A 20,293-nucleotide genomic window follows, 5' to 3' on the forward strand; every position below is an offset into this window, starting at 1 on the left:
AGTTTACAGTAATTTCAATACTTATTTTGGTTAGCATTTTAAAGCATATAACTCCAACTTAAAACTCAAGATAAATTTGAACTAAGTAAGAAAAAAAATATTTCCTTGTATCAAATCTATATTACTTTTTTTTTCAATACTTCTGCATACATGTAAGGATTTGAATAACTGTAATCAAACGTACACTGTTAAAGATATGGATTTTTATATCGATCGAACAGCGAAACGCGGAAGTGAACCTAGGCTTATTGCATTGGATATTAAACAAGGGGGAATCCCCTTGAACAGTACAGTAAAAGGTTTGTTATCGGATATCTGACTATCAATGCAGTAAGTTTCATTCATTTTGTTTAAAACGTGGTGCACAGCTGTGCATGTGGTTTTTGTTTATTTCTGACGTAAGATGATGAATGAACTTTTCTTTTGTTTGATCTTCCTCGTAATTGAATTAATTGTTCACGTTGTCATGAAAAAGAAATATTTTATATCAGTAATGTTAGGTATGACCTTATTGGTTTTCTTTTTTTTTAACATGTGTTATACTTGTTTTTCAGTATAGTACTTAATTTAGCTAAAGCTATAGTATTGTTTCAATATTCATCTTTGTTATTGTCAGGGAAAATGAATGTTCTGATGTTGATGCGATTTTTAAAGGCATTAAAAAATACAGACACAATATTTCTTTTTGGCTTGTAACCTAGTATAGGTGCTATCTGCAGTTGATATCTTTGCAGAACATCATGTACGATTTAAGTTTGAACCGTATCTATGTTTTATAGTGTGTTCCATTCATCGACTAGTGCTTTGCGCCAAAAATTCATATACGCCAGTTGCATAGGCACATGTGAAAGATACCTTTTCAGGATATCATGTACAATTTAAGTTTGAACCTTAACTACATTAAATTCTGTTTCCATTCATGATTTATTGCTTTTGCGCCATAACTTCGTATGCGCCAGTTGCATATAAAAAAAAAAACAGGAAAAAGAAAAAACTTTGAACCAGCATTTCATCCACCACTGGATTATTTTTTTTTTACAAAAAGAGTAAATGCAAGACGCAGCCGGTAACGGAACGACGAGTTTATTCTAAGCTAAAAAAAGATTGAAAGCATGTTTTGTTTTTTTTTCTTAAATTTAAAAGTGTTAAGATTTCACGTGCACGTGAAGGTTTCAGCAGGTAACAAGCGCGTCCATGTATTTCATTTTAGTATCCGTACTTACGTGTGTTTTATGTTCTTAATTAAAGAAAATGTAAAAATTTGTACTTTTTTCATTATTGGAACAAGATCATACAAAACTTCAGAAGATTTTAATTTCTTATTGGAATATTTTCTTGTCGCGTAATTGGAATTTTACATGAAATTTTGCGCAAATACAATGCGCCATGGTTATTCCAGTCTAACTAAAGACAACGCCACTATCCAATGCGGGAATCTCAGGGGATAATATGGGCTGGCTTTAGCCAGACAGTGATTGTTCATTCATTTATTGACACTATCAGACAGAAGTAATGGCTTCAACACGTTACTTTTAATATTAAATGCACAATTATACGGAACTTGGTTGAAATCGTTTGTATTAATTTTTAATCCGGGTGCATAAGAACCCAAATGTTAGTTTTGAATAGATTGAAGATATGGACTTGAGCACGCATCCCAGGAATTTGAAATTTACTAACTTCTTATCAATGCGCGTTCATTGATCCCCATGTACGGAAGCAAGTATTTATCAATGTGTTGTTTTATTTTTAACGTTACTGACTTCGATATTTAAGTTGTTATGACGACTGTGCAACTCTTTACAGGCTTCCATAGATATGAAATTACAGTGTCATGATAACTGTTTTTCTAAAACACGAAAAGGCGGGACCACATTGTATCCTTTAAACTACCCTTGCGTGAAGGTTACACTTTATGAACCATTTAAGTTCATCCAGATATAATAACGCTTTTCAATTTTTAATACCAAACACTCGAATGCTTCAATGAAACACTCACGCATGTGTTAATTATTTTCATGTTTGCTATATATTCATATTTGCTAAATAAATTGAAGTTACAAAAGAATATAGTAATTCTAATCATATCTACTATTTTAATTTTTTAATTTCAATTTTAATAAATAATCGATTTTCACAGAGATCATTTTATGTTTTCGGAAAAGTAACGAAACGCAATTAACTTCTAATCACCCTGACCGAGATGCAGACATATTTCATATAAAAGCTTCAACCAACGTCTGGCGTTCGAAACTCACTCTATATAGTCAAGTTCATGCAAAGGCTGTCGTTCATTTCATCTCTTACTAGCAGCTGCATACAGGCCTTTCGAAATTTTTATAAATTATCCAAAATCAAACGTTTTTTGACAATCGGATAATGTACATTTGTAATGTAAAAATCATTCCCTTTTTCTCGACATTGCAAGATACTAGCATTTTCTGATAGGACTGTCTTCAGCGTCTAGAGTGAATTTCGAACGTCACACGGTGTTCGGAGCTAGGGAAACAAACGTCGACCGCTTCTTTGAGCTTGAGCGATATCTTTGTTAATCTGCCCGAAGACAAATAACTTCAGCATAAGTGAGTGAATCCGTATGAAATTTTGTTGTTAGGTTGCTTACCATAAATGTTTATTTTAATTTTTCCACAACCGTAAAGAAAGAAGGGATAGAAATAGCCTTTAAAATTTCAAATAATGCCTTGTCTCAGAAGAAGTCTCAAAGTGAATTGACATAATATTGTTCAACATATCAAGACTCTTCACTGTAACGATATTAAATAAATGAACTCTCTATTGCTACAGTTGGTTTTTATTAGATAATTATAGTGGAAGAAAGGAACATATTTACCCTTTGAAAGTATTAGATTTCATGCAAAACTTCTCCCGCCGTGCAGATATCGACATTGGGGTCATTTTACCACACACCCCGTCACTTCTCATTATTATTTTTTAAATCAATGTGTCGCCTGACAACAAATATGATTCAAATTTATTTAGTGCAAACAAACTTTTTATGAATTTTTATATTTCAGAGTTATTTGAAGTCGAATTAGGTTCAGAGACACAAGGTAGGTAAATACTTTTCTTTTCTTAAAAAAAGAAAAAAAAGACATGTTTGAAAATTGTGCTTTGCATTAAACAGTTTTGTGAAGCTATGTTATACTGCGCAACTAAAAAAGGACAAATATAACCTATATATTGTCATGAATACCACTTACAAAGCGTTGTATATTCTACTTCTGCTGAATCTGAGCTTTGCGGTCTTTTGCATTCCGCAAAAAAATATTCCATAGCATAATTTGAAGAGGAACAATCCAGCCATAAATTGAAGAGTCGGATTTTTAATTAACTGTGATGTTTTTTTTTTTAAATTGCATTTTAATGAAGGCAAAACGGAAGTAGTAGCATAAAGTCTGCAGGGCGGACTAAACAGGCCGTAGTCAGAAAGCTTTAATATTTCTGCAGGGCAAACATGATAGGCAGTAGTTAGGACGCTTCACCATTTTTGCAGGACAGACAAGACAGACCGTTGTTAGAACGCTTCACTATTTCAGCGGCAAACAAGACAGGCCTTAGTTAAAAAGCTTAACCATTTCAGCAGGGCGGATAAGACAAGCAGTATAATTAAGAAACTTCATCATGTCTGCAGAGCAGACAAGACAGACTGTAGTAATGAAGCTTTACCATTTTTGCCAGGCGGACAAGACAGGTCGTAGTTTCAAAATTTCACCATTTCTGCATGGCGGACAAAACAGGCAGTAGTTAAGACGCTTCACCATTTATGCAGGACGGACAAGACAGACCGTACTTAGAACGCTTCAGCATTTCAGCGGCGAATAAGACGGGCTATATATAGGCTGTCTTAAGGAAGCTTAAGTATTTTTGTAGGGCGGACAAGACAGGCCGTAGTAAGGACGCTTCGCTATTTCTGCAGGGCGAACAAGACAGGCAGCAGTTAGGATGCTTCGCCATTTTTGCCGGGCGGACAAGACAGACAATAGTTTAGACGCCTCACCATTTCTGCATGGCGGACAAGACAGGGAGTATATAGGCTGTCTTGAGGTAGCTTAATTATTTTTGTAGGGCGGACAAGACAGGCCGTAGTAAGGACGCTTCGCCATTTCTGCAGGGCGGAAAAGATAGGGAGTTAAAAGGATGCTTCACAATTTCTGCGTTGAACAAGACAGGCTAAAGCAATGTATAGCTATTTTTGCTGGGCGGACAAGACAGATTGTAGTTAGGACGCTTCGTCGCAATTACAGCAGGTTGACAATATAGGGAGTGGTTAGGACGCTTCACCATTTCAGTGGCGATCAAGATATGCTATAGGCTGTATTTAGGAAGCTTTACTTTTTTGCAGTGCGTACAAGACATTTCAGCATGACATTTTTAAACCCCATTAAATATAACTGATAGGTTTACCTGGCTGGGGTTCTTTCTTGCATAACCTTATTGCAAGGTTAAATTCATTTTTGACAAATATTTACTGTTTCTAAATGGAAACAAAAATACCTGTTGAGAAATATTCCCCATTAACTCGAGTTCGTATGAGAGTACTTATTTGTTACTTTTTTATTCCTCATAGATCAGCAATGCAACGCACAGGTTGGTACCGACCATCATCATTCAATGCACAGACAAGTTCTCTGTCTGATAAAAGAATGGTATGCGCATGTTTACTGTCTTAATTTTTTTTTTATTTAGTAAATAGCATAATTATATAAAGTATTAATGATGCAATATAAATCTGCATCAAGAGACGGTAAAACCGGTTTTTAAGACCACCCGAATGCAGCATTATCCTGTCTTAAGAAACTATAATGTAAAAAGATTTCTATGTAGTATGTAAAATTAACCTGTATGTAAAGATCACCTTTCTTGTGTGACCGATATATTGCTCTCCTTTGGAAGGTCACTTAAGACAGGTTTCACTGTATGACCTTAAAACCATCTGCCCTAGTTATCTTATATTTTCAAGTACACACTCTTATTGTTGGTTTGAAATCTTTTAAAGAGGAAACAAATCGATAGTAACGGTTAGAGTTGCTATTTTCAGAATTATACCAATCTTTTCCTTCTCTGAATCCTTAACAAAGTCATAATCAGCTCCTCTAGCCACGATAATTCTGGATTTTCATTGGTCAGGTTTTAGCCAATCAAGTTGTCAATATTTTTTCACCATTAGATTCTATATTCATTGAGCTAATGCTTGAGTACCTTGGAAGGATTGGTGCATATGCATTGTTACATCTATTATTCTTAGTGCGTAAGTACGCAGTTATCCATGTTTGTATACAACTTCTGAAACATAATTATCTTATGATATTGATGCATCTCACGTATTGTTTCAATCTTTACGATTTACTATAACATTTCGAATTTAGTTCAGTAGATAATTTGACCAACTGAATTTTAAAGAGGTATTTATCACCTGAATGGGTAACATTTTTGTTCACTCGCGGATTGTGTGTACGTGTGTTATGATTTATCAGTAGCCTAGATCGTCCATGACTGATTCCGGCAAACACTTTTGTTGGACACTTAACTTTACTTATAATACTTAACCTACATATGTCTACTTCTACTTATTAAAGTCACCACTCGACCTTATCCTGCTATTACTAAGTACATGTTTCTGACCAACGTGCTTCGCCAAATGTTTTGCCATTGACTCACATGAACTATTACGGATAAAAATAAACATTTTCTTTTAATTGTTCCATGTTATCTGTCTCAGTTCATGTCTAATTCAAGTGTTTTGCTCATTTGCATATTTTCTCATGGTTATGATAATTAGTTTAATACGCTATAAAACATGGTTTGGCCCATCATTTCCATTTGAAATTCATGTACCTGTATCATTGGGATTCTTTCCAAATTTCCGATTTTTGCCTTGAAAGTGCCATTTGTTATATAAATTTCCTTCTTTTGACTATTGCCTTGCGTTTGCCTATCAGTTATTATTTCTTTTGACTATCGCCTAGAGTTTGCCTATCAGTTATTATTCCTTGACTATTGCCTAAAGTTTGCCTATCAGTTATTATTTGTTTGGCTATTGCTTAGTTTGCCTATCTTTTAACTATTCCTTTTGACTATTGCCTAGAGTCTGCCTATCTTTTCACTATTCCTTTAACTATTGCATTGAGTTTGTATATCAGTGAAGTAGTTTTGTTGTAACCTCTCAGTGCACAAAGCTGTTAATAGGGTAATGGCTATTTCACAGTCGGTAAAATTGTTTACCTGAACTAAAATATTCTAACGTATGAATATAAGTATAACCATGTTGTCATTGTCAAAGTTTGGAATCTTGTTTTACGTTCGCTGCATAGTAAAATACTAATTTATACTTCTTGTCTTTTGAAATTGCGCGTCGGTAATATTTTTCAACTGTCACTGGAAATTCGTTGTTATCCCAAAAGATAAAAAACAACAAAAGTAAGCTTTAATCTTTGTAAGCTGTTTGGTATTGTATATAAAAAAAATAGTTCTAAAGAATATAACATTAGGCAAATGGCACTCTCCATTCAAATGTAGTAATCTTGGACATAAGTAAACTGCTGGATTGTTAATATACTATTCTATTAAAATATACACCCCTCGCCTTCTTGAAACACAAATAGGTTACTAGTATATCTAAGTAAGACAAAACTTAAATTTGCTTTATCACATCTTACTAAGAAATGTTTCGAAAGTTTTCCTCATTCGATAGGCAATAACAAAAATACCTATCATGTAAATATTACAAATTTCGGTATGTTGTGCACGTGTTTCAAGAAGTAACATCGAGTTCTCATTAGCAGCCTTACAACCAAATAATTAGGAAGTTCAAGATTCTAAAGTACGTAGTTTGCATACAAGAAGTACCCAAAACCAAAATATCGTAACTGGTGTACCCGACAGTGTCTCGTTATTATAATAATAATACATGGCATCCAGCACTAGGGGATTCGTATAAATGATATGAAGTTGCCTTGATGAATATCAGACTGGATGGGATTCATGTATGTCAAAAACACGCAGAAATCACTTCTATGTTGATGCAGAAACAATATCAGACCACATAACTAGTCGTAGTTTGCCATTCTATTTTTACATGAAACCTTAATTTTTCTGGAATTTTTGTTCCTGATTCGGTTGGATTAAGTTGAGGATGAATATATGGTTTTCTAAAAAACACAGACCTGTTTACATGAAAAAAAAACTATTATAGATGCGTAAAAATATGGCGAAGATTAAGAAGGCATCGTTTGTTTTTTTTTTCTTAACCCTTGAGTAATCAAAGTATTATATTTATTTCTTATACGTGCAAATTTGAGGGTCTTATGCAACACGTTATAGTCCATGTATTTGTTTAAAGCCGAATTAATTAGATTGCTGGCTTCTGTCGCTCAAAATGAATACTGGGGTATTTATATCATCGACCTTAAATTGGAGCAATCTGAAGTCCCTGACCTGCTGTTCAAAAGTTTATTTTATGTTTGAGAATTTTAGCTTAAATTTAATAACGATTTTTTAATATGTTGCACTGAGACTATTTTTCTTCCTTTCCGTCTTCGTGTTATCTTTTTTGCTACCATTTTGCGATCATCTCGGAGATGAGAATTAATTATTGCCACTTACCGGAAAATATGAGTCTCATCCATGGATCATGTATGGATATCTAATTAGGCACAAAGTTAAAATTACTTAAGTTGGTAAACGATGCAAGTATCCTAGTCTGGTTTAGACTATTCAAGGGTCGAACAAAGCATCTTTATGCCATTTTCTGTTGTTTAATCATTACATACGTTTTGCCTGGTTTTTAATCTAATGTCTATGCTGTTTCTTGTAACTTTCCGACATGCCTATGACTTAGTTGCTTCTCTATAATAAAAAAACAATAAAACTCGGGATGAACACATGTCCCCAAGCAGGATGAGCAGTTTCTTTTTGTGTGTGTGTTTGTGTGTCTGCTTTCCCTGTCTGTTCTTTGTCCCTGGATTGCGTTCAATTGATTTTCGCTTAGAATCGTGGTTCCCTTGATTACTCTTTCGTGATTTCCACCGGAAGTTTGTGTGTGCTAAAAGCAGGAGTAATTGTTTCTGTTATCTTATTTTAACAATTTATCAGAAAACCGTAGCTTGCTTGCTATATTTTTCTTTGTATGTAGATTATTGTATTAGGCGTCTCGACTTAAAGGTTTCAAATTTCATTTTTTTTTCTCATGACCTAAAATGTATCTACAGGAATCTTAAGTGTCAAAATGGTTTCAAAGTACCATGAAGAAATAATGATCAAATTACAATATAGTCATCTGTATGAATTGCTTGTTATGCTGTATACAAAGCAGAAACTACCTCTTCATATCTGTGAAGGACCATTATCAACATATTCAGTATCTTCCGGGTTTTTAAGTTTACCTTCAGATGTGGGCGCGTCCGTCTAATGTATCTCATTACTAGATGACGAACAATAAAAATTTGTGATATCATAGAAAAAAGGTTGGATTTAAAACGGCATAATCTAAAATATTACATGATCATGATGAACGGAAAGGAAGTGTAGATGAATATCGAGACGCTATCCATAATATAAATGAAACACCATGTTTAACAGTATGCCGTTTAAAGGATATTTATAAAGATAATGTGGGTTATTCTGATTGTCACCTTAATGTCCGCAAACATTTTTCTTTAATTCCTACATCAATACTGGGAAAATCGCATTGAGACAAAATATTTGACATGGTTTGACGGTGGCGAAAGTTTAAAATGACAGTTGAATATCGACAAAAATACCGAAGCCTGAACAATTGGACAATTCAGATGCGTGAAAATCCAAGTACATGTCCTGAAGGTGAAGACATGAAACAATGATGATCTACATATAAAATGTAGCGTACCGAATAATTAGGAAGCAAGAGTTCCCACAAAAAAGTAAATTAGGAATGACATCAGGTGCTTCGTAAGGGTAAGCATGTTCTGAACTATTTAACAGCCACAAAAAGGTCATGGTGTATGTTTTTACTTTCGCATCATAAACATTACCGGATAATGTTGAGTATAGATTTACACCAGTTAATTCATGGTGCTTATACATGATTCAACTGTTTTAAGGTATGAAAGTTAAAATCAATCAACAGAAAAGAGTATAAACTTCTGAATGAACAACATTACATAACTTACAGTTTTGCCTGAGGATATCGAGCAAAATAAATGGAAGATGATACCTAGTTAATCCTAAAATACAACCTACATTATATAGTCATATCATTCCTCTGTAATATAACTATTGCACTTTTTAAGTAGCTTTGCTATGACTTAATTTTTTAAAAATGTTATGCGTGTTCCTTTTTGTCATACTCATACGGATTCTTAAATTTTATGAAAGTACTTTGTACTATGTATTGTAAAGGAATAACCATTTAGGCCTACTTCAGGCCTAACAATTTTTTTTTTTATTTTTTAAGTTGATAATAAGCACCACTATTTAGTAGATCGATGTGAAAAAGTCAAACTCAGTTTGGGATTAAATAAATTTCACTATACTAGATTGAAACACTTTTACTACAAGTGCTCTTGACTAAAATAATATTTATTTTTTCAACCATTTGACTGTCTTCTTTTTTTGTCTCGGGAGACTACCGAAACAGCTTGTTAATCTTCTTTTGAGCTAAATCTCGAATTTGACAACAGTGGTCACCTCAACACTAAGATTTGTGATAAAAGAGATAATTTCATAAACTTTCCTTAATCGTGCAGCAATATACCTTCGTCTGCTGCATATGGTGCTTTTACATTTCACAATTGATTCGCTACGTTAGAGCAAATACTAACTAATATAATTTCCTTGAACGCCATAAATATCTGCGTAACAGACTCCTAAATCAGGGGTATGAGCAAATGCGTCTCGAATCGAAAGGTCTCTTGCCAGTCTTGTTAAGATATCAGTCCTTGGTTGAAAAATACTCAGTTTCTTCTAAAACATTGAGTAACGATTGCTTTTTGTAAATTGTTCTTTGTGCTGATGTGATCGCTGATTTACCGATTAGGACGCAATAGCATGCTAATGCTATTTTCATCATTGGTATATTCACACTGCAACGGAAGAGGGAGGTTTAGCAGGATGTATAACCTAAATTTAAACCTTTTTAAAATTTAAATTTAAAAATTGAAATGCCTGTACCATTGCTTCAGTGGTGTAATATCTATTTTGCCAGATTTATTTTGGGCTTGACTTAATCATGAATCGGATTAGCGTTCGGTAATTATGTTGTAACCCTATTTTTAGGTATGCTTTATTGTGTAATATTTTTTTCTACAGTGGCCGTTTTTTTTTTTAAACAAAAGGCTCCCAGGAGCCCGAATCGCTCACCTGGTTGAATTTTGCCTTTCAAGGGCAATAAATTAAACAAGAAGTTGTCCAACAATTTTGACTCAAGAAAACTTTGAGAGGACTTATCATAAGGATCATTTCAGTAAATACCTGTCAAGGACAATAACTCTTATAAGAAGGCGTCTGACAAATTTTATGCCTGAGGACTTTTGTAGTCCTAAAGAGAAGGATCATTTCAGCAATTGAAAGAATTTGGCTAAACCTAACGGTTTTGGAGATATATGCGAAAAACTTCTGTCTGTCCCCTATGTTCTATTTTTAGTAACAGTGGCCTTGTTTTTCGACGGATCAAAAATCCCACATCAGTTCTATGCAGGATACCCCAAGGAATATTCATACCAAGTTTGGTTCAAATTGGTCAAGTAGTGGCAGAAGAGAAGATTTTTTAAGGAATAACATAAAAAAGAGCGAAAAACGTTGAAAAGGGGCAATAACTCCAACATGGCTTAATAGATTAAAATAAAAATTTGATCCTATGTTATATTTTTAGTAACAGCGGCCATGTTTTTCGACGGATCAAAAATCCCCACATCAGTTCAATGCAGGATACCCCATGGAACATTAATACCAAGTTTGGTTCCAATTGGTCAAATAGCTCCAGAGGAGAAGAGTGTTGAAAAATTGTGAATGACGACGACGACGATGGACTACGACGGACGCCAAGTGATGGCAATAGCTCACCTGCCTTCGGCTAGGTGAGCTAAAAAGGGGAGGGTTGTGGTTACGCCAACGTAGTTTAACCCCGCCGCATATTTTGCGCCTGTCGCAAGTCAGGATTTTTTGGCCTCTGTATGTCTTGTTTCGTTTTTCACTTTCAGTTTACTTTATGTATGTAGCTGGAGTGTAATAGATCGAAGCAACTATTTCGCTTTGCCTGTGTATGATGTTTTTTGGGGTCAGCTGCAGCCTGCCCTGTAGTGTAAAGGTTTCTTCCTCGTTCAAGGGTGGCCTTGATCTGACATTTTTCATCACGGTGGGGTTGTTGTCTCTTTGACATATTCACTATGTCCAGTCTCCTTATGATAAACAAATGCTTTCATGAAATAGCAATAAAAATTGGTACGCATCATTTACGAGCTCGATAGATGTAGTGTCAATTAACTGATATTATTTTATCTTCTCAATATTTGATAAATAACACTATTTGCAAGAAATTCAAATTCTAACTTTCGAAAGAAAGAAGAAAAAACAGACAAAAACTATTCATATTTGTAAATTCCTTTTCACAAACCATGTATGTCTCCATCGGCCATGAAGACGATTATGTATGTCTACTGGTTTCAGTGGCGGATCCAGAAATTAAAAAAAACGGAGGATATGGGGTCCAGTCATTTCACGTTTTTAAAAGAAATTAACCAAACTTTTTTTTACCTTAAATCCTTTATTTTTTATCCGCTTATGGCTTTCGAAACCTATATGTCATGTCGAATTGCAGTTACATCCGTTTTTCTCTTACATTGAATACAATGAACTTACAATACTTGAACCATCGGTTTACATTTTATTTATGGTCTGGTTGAAAAGGGACTCAGCGTCCAAGGGTTTGACAAAACATACTCAGCTTTAGATGTTTTATACTGCACACTTTGAGCGAAATTCTAAATGATTTATAAGTTTCCCAAAAGGTGCTCTGGAGAGGACACAATAGAAAAAAATCATATTACATGATTTTTATGTAATATGTACAATTCGCACATTTCTCGAAAAATGTTTGTTTCTTATCAAAAGGCTAAACTATATATGAATGGTAAAAATATCCTGACGAAATTAAATAAACGATTGCGCAAGTGCAGAGGCGCTGTTTTGTCTTTTAATACGCCGATGGATACAATTTTATATTTTATTTATTTATTTATTTAATTATAATTGGAAGATTATTGGCTCTGTAAAAATGCATTAAGCTTTTCCTGAAGAGAATCTTGCACATTCTCCTCACCGAATGAGAATTCGCTCATATCAACATGGCGGTGCAACGAAAACAAAGAATGATCTCCGTTCATTATAGGCATAGCCTAAAGTTATATTTAACTTTAATAACAATGTAATGTCATTGACTTATTCAATAACCAATAAATCTCACGTTGAATGCAACTCAAGCATCGGTTAAAAAATTAGACAGGAAATTTGTTAGTTTCGAAAAGAATTTTTTTATTATTTAAATCAATCAAAAGTACTCATCATTATATTAAGTTGTAAAATAGTATAAGTTAAAGAATATGTGTTAAAATATTTTTGAGTTTTATCAATATGTTTAAGACAGTTTTTCAGGCACGCCCAAAGTAATGCTTAAAATGCTTAAAAACATGCGTGCATAGATTATTACTGTTGAAAGATCACTGACAATCACTAAAAACACCCTTTTACAATTCATTGTTGGGAAACAGCATTTAGATTTTCTTTCTTTTTTATTTTTTTTATTTTTTTTTATTTTGTTTTATTATTTTTTTGGGGGGAGGGGAGGGGGTCATTATTTACACAGGCAATACCCTGGACTTGATCTTTTATGAGGAAATCGGCGGGTGTTTCTTGAAAAGCAGAGGACGCTTACCCTACCGGGTCACCTGAGTCTTGTTCCCAGTTTTTAGTGGAGTCCGAGTTGCTCATTTACTTTTGTTACTTTGTATATATTATTTTGATTATTTTATGTTCTTTGTTGTGTATGTCTGTTTTCAGTGTCTGGTATTTATCCCTGGATTACATTCTTGTGATTCCTCTAGAATCTTAGTTCCCTTGATTACTCTTTACTGTTATTTCTATACTGAAGTCTCCTTCAACTGAAAGATTACTGACGTCCCGTAGTAAAATTACAGTTTCTCTGACATAAAAACAAATCTTGGATCATTCGGAACAAAAATGGAAGTGTGAACTCGTGTATTCTAATGTGCGTTCTTTACTTAAGCTACAATTTGAGTGCTGAAAATCAGAATTGTTAGCATTCCTCGTTAATCTTTGTTTCACTTTGTTTGCTTGCTACTTTAGTATCACTTATCGTCTTAGGTTTTCTATATTAAACTGTCTAGCATAGTCTACTGTTCTCTTTCTAACTATTATATACCAATATAGAGAAAAGACGCTTGCATTTAATATCAAAATCGAATTCAAACTCTGTATATTCTCTTCTTCATAAGTAATGATCCCTACTTACTAGAAAAGAAAATATATTTGTAGTATTCTAAAATATGATTATGTATTTTTCGATTTTTGTATATATTTATTTTTCAACATACATGTAGACAATATTGTCTTTTATTTGTACGTCATTTTATTTACAAAAACTTGAATAAAGGACATGGATGCACTTGTTTCTACTAGAAAAATGTTCTCCTATTCTTTGCTTTGTATCTTGAAGTACCCGCTTGTCAACTGATAATTCAGTTCCTACCGATTCAACTACATGTCATTGTGCAAACTTAATATATACACGTGAAAAATGTCAAAAAGAAACCAATCAAACCACAGCGAAAAAAAAAGCAAAAACAAAAAAAACCAAAAAACAACCATACCACAGTGAAAAATACAACCATACCACAGTGAAAAAAAAAGACCATACTACAGTGAAAAATACAACCATACCACAGTGAAAAAAAAACAAACCATACCACAGTGAAAAAAAAACAACCATACCACAGTGGAAAAAAAACCAACCATACCACAATGAAAAATACAACCATACCACAGTGAAAAAAACCAACCATACAACAGTGAAAAATACAACCGTACCACAATAAAAAAAAAAACAACCATACAACAGTGAAAAAAACTAACCATACCACAGTGAATAAAAACTAACCATACCTCAGTGAAAAATACAACCATACCACAGTGAAAAAAAAACAACAACCATACCACAGTGAAAAAAACAACCATACCACAGCGAAAAAAAAACAACGATATCACAGCGAAAAAAAAAAACAACGATATCACAGTGAAAAAAAAAAACCAACCATACCACAGTGAAAAAAAACATACCACAGTGAAAAAAACCAACCATACCACAGTGAAAAAAAAACATACCACAGTTAAAAAAAAACAACCATACCACAGTGAATAAAACTAACCATACCACAGTGAAAAAAAAACAACCATACCACAGTGAAAAAAAAACAACCATACCACAGTGAATAAAAACTAACCATACCACAGTGAAAAATACAACCATACCACAGTGTCAAAAAACAACAACCATACCACAGTGAAAAAAACAACCATACCACAGCGAAAAAACAACGATATCACAGCGAAAAAAAAACAACGATATCACAGTGAATAAAAAACAACCATACCACAGTGAATAAAACTAACCATACCACAGTGAAAAAAAAACAACCATACCACAGTGAATAAAAACTAACCATACCACAGTGAAAAATACAACCATACCACAGTGTCAAAAAACAACAACCATACCACAGTGAAAAAAACAACCATACCACAGCGAAAAAAACAACGATATCACAGCGAAAAAAAAACAACGATATCACAGTGAAAAAAAAAACAACCATACCACAGTGAAAAAAAACATAACACAGGGAAAAAACCAACCATACCACAGTGAAAAAAAAACATACCACAGTGAAAAAAAATCAACCATACCACAGTGAAAAGAAAAAAGCATACCACAGTGAAAAAAAAACAACCGTACCACAGTGAAAAACAACAACCACACCACAGTGAAAAAAAATCCAAAAAAAAAAAAAAAACCAACCATACCACAGTGAAAAAAAAACAACCATACCACAGTGAATAAAAACAACAATACCACAGTGAAACAAAAAAAAAACATATCACAGTGAAAAAAAACCGTACCATAGTGAAAAAAAGACAACTATATCACAGTGAAAAAAAGAACAACCATATCGCAGTGAAGAAAAAACAACCATACCACAGTGAAAAAAAACAACCATACCACAGTGAATGAAAACAACCATACCACAGTGAAAAAAAACCAACCATACCACAGTGAATAAAAACAACCATACCACAATGAAACAAAACAAAAACATATCACAGTGAAAAAAAAACCGTATCACAGTGAAAAAAAGAACAACCATATCGCAGTGAAAAAAAAAAAACAACCATACCACAATGAAAAAAAAAAACAACCATATCGCAGTGAAAAAAAAAACCAACCATACCACAGTGAAAAAAAAACAACCATACCACAGTGAAAAAAAAACAAAAACAGAAACGGGACAAAATTTTCCGCACCCCGAGTCTGCCTGTTCCACGATAAATTTACCGTATCAGCGAAACGGGCGACAAACCGAATTTATTGTAGGTGTAAGTACCGTAATTTTATGTTTGACCCCAGATTCTTTATATTGTTAGGTTAATTGTTTTGTTTGCATGCCCAACTTTCATGTCTGATTAAAATTCATGTGTGGCTCGTATGTTGGTTATCGGTTTTCTGACTGCTATATATATTTCATTGATAATGTTCCTGACATTTGCCTTTTTAACATCTTTATTGTAAGTTTGCATGACATCACATAAACGCCTTGGCATGATTAAAGAACAGAAACAGTCATAGTAATTGATTAAATACAATTAAGTCAGACCAACACAAAGTTATTACGTAATTTTTACATGAATTCTATATACACTGTACTATTTTCTTCCCAAGGGATAATTATTAAGTAGCACTCCAGCTAAGGATCATGCAAAATGTGATTCATGGGTGAAAAGCCTACATATTTTTATTTTTGATATTTTGTTTGAAATGTCATAGTAAACAGAAATTAACATGTGGTTTTTCATATAGAATGCACTGTAGATTTCAAAATTAAGGGAGATAACTGTATATGACCCTCAAATACAATAGAATCTATTGGATTTTCAATGTGGATTATCCCAAAAATATGTAGCCTGTTTTTGGGGTGTATCACAAATCCACAGAAAGCTGCTTTTTATTGGCGATAATACTGTGAACATTATATTACCTTAAACCCCGAGACATGCACCTTTTAAGGAGGTAGACCTAAAGTAAGAAACACAACTCATACAAGTCATTTGAATGTTTGTATTCAGCATTTTACATCAATTTCATGTAAGCATCAAAATAACTTGGACTGATTTAATTCTGTTTCAAATGAAAGCTTGATAGGCGTTGGAGAAATTGAATATGATACAAGCATATCACAGATTTCAAGAGTTATGTCCCTTATCCTAGGGCTACCTCCTTAAATAATATTTTACTGGATGTCATATCCAATTCAGGGTACTTTAAAAGCTTAAAATTATCGATTTTATCTGTCCCAAAGATCTGCACATACTTGTTTATTACAGCTCTATCAAGTAGTCTTTGTTATTGCCATCACAATTTAACATACGAGGTGTACAGGAAACCATCACAAAATAATAAAATAGTCTAACGCTATTTGTAGTAACGTCAAATTTGAATGACTAACGGCGTAAATTTCAGTGTTTTCATTCTTGATTGAACCCCGTATAATTATACGCATTTCCAAATATTGGTTTCAAAATCAATTTTTAATTACATTAACCATGTTAAAATATATGTTGTCAGCTGCAACAATGTATGATAACTATATTATATTTGAATAAATTGACTTTGTCTTTCCTAATTTGAAAGCCGCCTAATCTTATGTTTTATTGTAGGCCAGTAAAAAAACTCTCATTCATAACTGTTACAGTGGTTTTATTTTGTGTTTTATCTGTCCTATTTATCATGATAAAAAAATAAAAAAAAGCTTGTTTTTTTCTTTTTTTTTGTAACTGTTCTTTGCAATTTTCAAACGACATCCGTCGTTCTATTTTGACTGCGTACGAACTCTAGAGGTCTGTATTTTTTTCATTTTGTCTATGGCGTAATGACGGCAAACTACTGGGGTCTGTAATTAAGGGACACTATGCTGATAAAGCTTTCGAGCACTTTGTATATGAAATAAAAATTGCAGTTTGCATGATGCTGTTATCTTACAGGTTTTTCGATCATGTGGTATATTTTGCACATGAAATTGAACATTTCGGTCGTGACAATTTTGACATTTGATAGCAATTTACTTAATGCAAGAATGCTCGACTTTTATATTTCAATTGATAAATTGATCGATCGATCCGTCCTCAAAAGACGACACTTGCGTCCATAATAGTGCAAATCAAATAGGCTGATGCATGTTAAAACTTAGCTTAAATGTAGTTTAATTTTCTTCGTCCATATTTGAAACTTGAAGGCTGTTCAGACAAATGATGATTGATGATTTGTACTTTTATTGCTTTATAGTCTACAAGAAACTTTATTTCCTGGTTCGAATGTTATCGATTTTGAAGGACAATAAGTTGCGCGCGTAAACCTACCTCATAGCAAGGGACTGATTCAATTCAACATGCTTTAATCGCCGTAAAATTTATCAAGCTGTGATTAAGTCAGATCACCCACAAGAAGTGAGACGTGCAGGTGAGTTATGTTTGGAAATTCCTTTTATCAATGATACCGGACATTCTTATAGAGTAAATCGGTCCATGCTATTTAGATATAAATTGCTTCAGGTATAAAAATATTAACTTGGTTTCCCGTTAGAACTACTTGGGTGCATGCATGTGTGGTTGTGCCATTTTATTTGTTTGTTTGTTTTGTTTTTTTTGTGTGGGGGGGGGGTGTTTCTTTTTTGATACATTCATTATTTACAGGCTGCTAATTAATTATAATCACGCATTTTATTATGTAATATAACGGCTTATTGTGATGCTTATTGTGATCGACCAACCTGATACTCTCTGTGTATTACGTAATAAATGAGACACTTCCTGGTGTGAGAGATAATTATTTTCAGGAACAAGCACTCATTCACTGATATGTTTCAGCTGAGAATAAAAGAAATTCATCGCTTGAATCTCATGTGTACTTGATAGGAATTCATAGAAACATTTAATCAGACATTATCCCATGTAAGCAATATCAGATGCATATTATTTTGTTTTAAATTTTTTTTCGTTTGTTTTGTTACCATCACAACAGTCACACCTTTACTCAAAGTCAATTTTCAGGGAAACAATATTTGATTCGTTTAATGGTGTGCATTATTTAATACATGTAAACTACTTGCTTAACAAATATCGCTTTCAAAGTACGATTTTCAAGACTTATTATTTTATTGGCAGTCGTTAAGCAAATTTGAATTTCGGTAATAATTTGCTTAAATGTGACTTTATTCCAGAGTTTGTTATAAGGGTTACTATCTTACTCTATAACTACTCTAGTGGACGACTATTACGCAATGAAGTAGTAGGCTGTCAAATTTAATGGGGTCCGAATATTTATTTTTGAAATATTTCGGGCCGGAAAATATATTTTCAATCAAATCGGGGGTATTTTTTCCATTCAGCTGTATGAAGTATCTGGACTGAGTTCAGAAAATTTAATTAATTTATTAACTAGGAGGCCTAGGTGTAGACAAGAATATTTTTATTTTCAACTTTTTCTGGGCCAGAATAATCATTTCCAAAAACTTACAGGTCCCCCTGAGAATCAAGTGGTCGTGTTTTACGTAATATCAAGGCTGCAAACAGTTTATCTGTATAGGCGCAATATTTAGCTGAAAGAAAAAAATATAACTGCTGGTGCAGTCAACATCTGTGATATAATATTTCCGTTTTGTTAGGTTTTAGGAAATTTGCCGTTTTTCCAGGTTCTTTAAGTCTATATATGGTATGCGTTCCTTTAATCAAAGAGATATACCTGGAATTAGTTAAATGTCCCATTTTGTAGATAAATACTTCCTTTACTTCATTCGAAGATTTGCACCAAGACAGGTAGGTCAGATACATGCAGATTTATGATATTGTGTAATATTAAGATATTAAGTGTAAACATGTATTTAATTCTCTATTTAAAATTTATATAGAGAGTTAGAGTTATACAAAATGACATGGAATAATGATATATCAATACTGATATTGACCATTTGTTGCAGTTGCTACATATAAGATGAAATATAGATTAAAACGAATGTTTTGATTAAAGAAACGCGACAGATACGAATTATTTGCTTTCAGGAATTTCTCCTACTGCAAAAACTAGTAAGAAAAAATGCGCAAACACAAAATCTTTACTCATGAGATTGATATTTACGCGAAATAAAGTTAATTTTAAGCACACAATTGAATTCCCAGTCTGAATGTCTGCATCCATTGACATTGATTCTGTATCTTTTCCCTTATGCAGAAAATCTTTTTCTCTTTTAGTCTACAAACTTTTATTCATAATATTTAATATTATAAATGTTGATACACTTTGCTAACGGTCTGTATCAAACAAGACAATGGCGGATCCAGACAATTTGAAAGAAAGAGGGGTGCCAGCCGGGGTTCCTCAGAAAAGGGGAATGCTTGGACATTATTTACCTTTTTGCCCATTTTATACATGAAAATTTCAAATTTTCCAATGAAAAAGCAGGGGTGCTTGGCCGCTGCACCCATTGGATCCGCCGCTGCTAGATTCAAAGACATCCTGGCCAGCGCATTTAACGATGTTGTTTTCTGTTATTTTAAACCTTTGCCTTCCCAGATTGCAATGTCATTGCGTATCATAACGGCCCATACTAATTGCAATGACATAATTTGGTTTTTTTTTTTAATTTGCATTAACCCAAAAAGGAAGTATAAAATTACTTAACATTGTATGTATTCTACATGATTGATAAAACATTGTTATTGAGGATGTTGACGTCAACCTGTTCCTTTGAATTAATACTATACCTTTGAAATGTTAAGTAGCTGTCTTTGTAAGAATCATGCAAAATGTGATACACCCCCAAAAGTCTACATATTTTTATTTTTTAAAATAAGTTGTTTTATGGGTATTATGAAATGTGTAAATATTCATTATAATCTCTGCTCTTAGGAGATAATCAACATTAAAAATCCAATAGATTCTATTGTATTTTAGTGTCATTTA

General features: G+C 33.4%; 1 protein-coding gene across 5 annotated transcripts in view; it reads left to right on the forward strand.

The window, feature by feature from the left end:
- Nucleotides 1-284: 284 nt before the first annotated feature.
- LOC148603182 (uncharacterized) overlaps nt 285-20,293 on the forward strand; it is a 72,875-nt gene continuing 52,866 nt past the window's right edge. For 2 of the 5 annotated variants that reach the window (XM_088552085.1, XM_088552088.1), the window contains exons 1-2: nt 285-330; nt 3,036-3,071. The gene's annotated coding sequence lies outside the window, so the exon portion shown is untranslated. Of the gene's footprint in view, nt 331-3,035; nt 3,072-19,069; nt 19,150-20,293 lie in introns of those variants that run through there. The other 3 variants (XM_088552086.1, XM_088552090.1, XM_088552092.1) reach the window with 2 other exon arrangements.

The sequence above is a fragment of the Perna viridis genome, chromosome 11, assembly GCF_037379345.1.
Source record: "Perna viridis isolate PV_CMFRI_1.1 ecotype Kerala chromosome 11, ASM3737934v1, whole genome shotgun sequence".
NCBI lineage: Eukaryota > Metazoa > Mollusca > Bivalvia > Mytilida > Mytilidae > Perna > Perna viridis.